Genomic DNA, 4,705 nt, shown 5'->3' with positions numbered 1-4,705 from the left:
CTACACTTACTCAAGCAAAGTAATTATACAACCTCACTCGGTGAGGCTACTTGCACTGTGAAGTTCTATCTTCCTTAGGGTAACAGTACCAAAATCAGACAGGGCAGCTCTGTTTTCCTTTAAATCTTCCTGACCTAGGGTAACCATAATAGCACTGAAAATTAAAAGGAAACAAGAGGAATATAGACATAAGGAGCAGGAGCAGACATTATTATTGTCAGTGAGAATTAGTCAATCTTTTTGACCACAAAGCAATTTTATTTGGCCCTTTACTGCATCTTTTTTCTCTGGTTAATTTTAATGATGGCAGATGCATTCTCCATCGGGGCTGTAAGGCTGTGGGACATTGTCCAAGTCTTTAACCCAAGGCCCTGTGTGCGCCTCTCTGGTGAGCCTGCAGGTGCAACCAGCTGGTGTCCTGACACTTCCCAAATGCGCAGGTGATAATCTGACAAACACACTTCCTCCCTTGGTGAACCATGCCATAACATCCAAGACGTAAGTCACTGCTCGGCACTTAACAGCTGTTAGGTTTTCCTGACAACATTAATGCATTAGCCATAGAGATGTTTCAAGAGTGAGAGCTGTTTAATGAAATCACAAGCCTGTGAGGTTTCTATCAAAGGTGTTTATTCAACCAGAGCACACATCTGCAAGACTTTAAAAGAAGAATTTATCTATATACAAAAGATACCAGTAGCTTGAGTCATGTGCACACTAAATGACTCCACTTGACGTGAAAAGGTTTATGTCTTTTGATTCCCCTTACAGGAAGTCTAATCTGCTGTCACTAACATATACAACCTTTGTCTATTTGAAAAGTTCATAGTCTATTACCATGACCAAGCTCAACAGCTGTCTCATTTTTTGCGTGTTCCATTGCTCTTCCTTAAAATCACATCAAGTACTTTGACAAAAAAAGGCAGCCCAAAAACTAAAGCTTAAAGTGACTATAAAAGAGACRACAGCAATTTTTAATTTCTGATATCTATCGCTATCTGCTGCTTCTAGGTCTAATAGTAAGGAATAAATTAATCAGTCAAGAATGCATGTGCTTGATAAACTGCTATATAAATTCACTTGTCATGAATTTATTTGTCTTAGTCACTCCCTTCCTTTGCCTCAGTTTTGCAGACTGTTCCTTCAACAACTATGTTTACTCTTGTATATATTAAATTCATCAAACTTAAATTCCATGGTGCTATGAGCTTAAATAAAGTTATGCCTGACAGCAACAATCTACTAAGTGAAGCTTACATATCTCCTTGTCCTGTCAGGATCTGCTTTTACTACTTACAAATCAGGATGAAGATACAGGATTAAGAGAATGAATTTGGTGCAAACACAACTTCTCTACCTGACTTCCATGACACCACATTTTATGGATGCTACCGTGTTCAATGTATTAAGAAAGCATTATCACAAACATAGATGCTCTATCCTGGGAAGCTGGTAGGAAATCACTGAATAAAAGTCTTGTAAAATAAGAAAGATCATAGAAGGAATGAAACTTTCTACAAATGAATGATGAAGAAAAAGTCAAACTAAATATTCAACTGATATTTCAATTTGTCAAATGTTAGAAAAAAAAATAGTATTTATAATCTATTGTAATACAACCTTTTCTTTCCATGTAGTCAGGACACAGCTGCTGCATTAACCACTGAATGATGGTAGTTCTTTTAAGAAAAGTTTTTTTTTTTAAAAAAAAAGGGGGGGGGGAAGTGGGAAAGAGGTACATTAGCATCCTCAGTTTTGGCATTTCCTGACTCTCTGCCTTACCTGAACATTAGTTTAACCATTGATTTTTTTTGTTGTTTAGAAAAGATCAGACACTCCAGAAATGTACCCAAGTCTGTCTTTCCAGGGCTGACTGAGAGGGACAAAAAGATGTTTTTAAAAGAAACAACCCAAGCACATCCACTCTTTCTGGAATAGCTGTGGAATAATCTAGGGATGGTTGTAGAGGACTATGTAGAGGACTATCAGTATGATTGAATTAAGGTGAGTTGTCAAATATTTCCCTGTTAGCTTGGCAGTTTCATATTTTGGATAGCTTTTTCTCTAAGAAAGAATGACATTTACTCAATCGAACACCAGTGAGGAGAACAAAAGGCTGAAGTACTATTGTGCAGTTCTTTACTGGGATGGCTGCTTTTGCAGTTACTCCAGAGCTATTTTAAGSTGGTTCAGGCATCTTTGTGCCTCAGAGAGGCTGAGGTGGGATGGAGCACCGTGCAGGCTACAGGCTCACCTACAACAAACTCAGGCAGCTTTTTATGGGGTTAGACTATGTGGTTTTCCAACCATAGCTGCTCCATCTCACCATCTGAGAGAGGAAAGGTCAAACCCATCTCAGACATGTCTATACTGGACTACTTGTGGAGAAGGCATGATTTGTCTTGTAGATCTAATCCTAAAAGCATAAGGTTGATTGTATTTCTGGTTTTATTTTCAGACAATCATCAAAAATCAGTATATTATGGCAAGACGGGCATAACTTTTCAAAATATGGCACATTGTAACAGAGAAATTATTTTATATGAATCAGGAGGAAAGAAAAGAGAAGCACTTTTTTTTTGTTTGTTTGTTTGTGCTGGAAGAACGATCCATATGTAGAGGATGTCATTTGTATTTAGAATTGAATGAGTTATTCGAGCCATTGAATATGTCATTCTGTTAAACCAGTATGTATACAAAATCCAAGAGCCAGATGTGCTCCTTGCTAGAGATCTAATTCCCCAAAATATCAAGAATGGGAATAGTCACTTGTGGGCTAAGACCCATGTAGACCCCAGCAAAAATCAATTTCTAGAGAAACGTACATTGACTTGAGAATTTTGACATCTCATTTCCCATATAAGTTTCAACTTTGGGAAAGAATATCAAAGCAACAAAAACTTCATTTTTGTCCAGGAAAGAGTTTTATTTTATTTTATTTTTTTGATTTATGGTATAAGATGTTATAAATTACATTCTAAGTATCATTTGATCAGAGGAAATTCTTAATCCAGTCTTACAATCTCTATCCATATGAATAAAATAAACTACTTCTGAAAGTCATTTACATGCATGTGAGCAAGCCATCCAAAAAACTCATCATTATCTGATTGGTTTCTGAATGCAATGTTCTTTTTGCAGATTTGAATTACGTTGTGTTGCCATGTTTGTCACTGTAACCTTTTTATCTTATAAAAATTATTTTTTAAGCTTCTGGACACCACAAAGATTAATATAGGTTTGGGCAACAGAATTAATCTTTATTCCTCAGTTTATTTTAACCACATTAATATGCTTGCTGGGATTATTTATTTTTCTCAATGTTGCATGTCTCCTTGGGAGAGAAATATTAACCTCACTTTCAAACACATGTTTCTTTGGTACAGTATCAGCTGAAGACTCAGGCTACTACCTAATTCACACTTGTGCTAAGTTCACCATTATTAATTAAGAAGCAAATATTAATGCTCATTTTCATGCCAGAAAATCTTCTGATTTTTATTCTCAATAAGCCTTCAGATTTTTTTTTGTTGAACGAGGGCCTTAAAAACCCTTTACATTTATACTCAGAGCCTTAAATCCTTATTTAGGCAGAAATCCCATTCTCCTCACTGGGTCTGAAGTGGAAATTTTTTGCCAGGGGTAAGACTGTAAGATGCAGACCTCATGTTCATGTGTTATGACAAACATCTTCACACATTTTGAGTTCTTCAGTGGTGACAGTGTTGAACTTTTTTCACATTCTGCCAACACCAAATAGCTATATTTAGTAATTATTATAATTTAGTAATTTGATTTTAGACTTCATTCCCTGAGTCACATAAGTAATATTTGAAAGCAAATCTTCTTCCTTCTATTTAGATCATGCAAGGTTGGAAAACTGATCTAAATAAGCATCTTAAAAAAAAAACAAAAAACAAAAAACAAAAAAACCCCACCTCAGTGGTAATGTAAAAGAAGGCAGAACAGAGTGGACATCTCAAAAGAAAAAAAAAAGAAAAAAGAAAAAAAAAAAGTATTTTGAAATGTTTTGCTGCCACCTTCTGGAGTTTAATAAAATAGGGATCTCTGATATTTATAACATGGACATCATTTAGTCTTCAACGGCAATTGCTAACATTATTACAGAGAAAGAATATATACATTGCTTATTCAGTACTTCTTAAACTCTGAAGAAGTGATTCCGATTTCACATCCCACCGAGAGACGGACAGCACAGATCCAAACTGAARGCTTTTTACGTGTGAATAAAGTTTATGCGCTTCAAGCAAAACTCTCAATAAAGGGCACCAGTAATCAGCAGACCTAGCATTACCTGGTGATAAAAAAAAAAATCAATTAATATCAATTAAAGACCGTGAAGAGTCCTTCACAGATGATGCAGAAAAATCAGCTGATGATTCGCAATTAATTATTAGTTTAAACCTCAGGCTGGTCGTTAGTACTTCGTGCCAGTTACAGCCCTTTCCCCTCTCACTGTGGTGGCCTTTGAAATAAATAAATAAATAAATAAAACAAACAGATGCCTTCGGGCTCTGTCCTACACGTTTTCTCGGAGCGCTTTTCTGCCGCGCACCACACCCCCACCTGCCAGGGCGCCGCCCGGGCCAGCGCCCGGCCGCCCGGCGTCGCCAGGCAACGGGCGCGGCGGTTGGTGGGAGCCGGGCCCTGCGCGCGGCCTTCCCGCCGCCGCCGGAGCGAGCGA

General features: G+C 37.4%; 1 long non-coding RNA gene across 1 annotated transcript in view; it reads right to left on the bottom strand.

The window, feature by feature from the left end:
• Window positions 1-2,992: 2,992 nt before the first annotated feature.
• LOC146598273 (uncharacterized) overlaps window positions 2,993-4,705 on the bottom strand; it is a 2,415-nt gene continuing 702 nt past the window's right edge. Inside the window, exons 2-3 of the long non-coding RNA XR_014895295.1 lie at window positions 4,160-4,315; window positions 2,993-3,743 (exon numbers count right to left, since the gene is read on the bottom strand). This is a non-coding gene — a long non-coding RNA (uncharacterized LOC146598273). The remainder of the gene's footprint in view (window positions 3,744-4,159; window positions 4,316-4,705) is intronic.

Source organism: Rhea americana, unplaced genomic scaffold (genome assembly GCF_003343005.1).
Source record: "Rhea americana isolate MKP2758 unplaced genomic scaffold, rheAme1 scaffold_167, whole genome shotgun sequence".
NCBI classification, from domain to species: domain Eukaryota; kingdom Metazoa; phylum Chordata; class Aves; order Rheiformes; family Rheidae; genus Rhea; species Rhea americana.
Note: the sequence above shows the minus strand (reverse complement) of the source record. Positions and strands in the feature narration are given on the sequence as shown.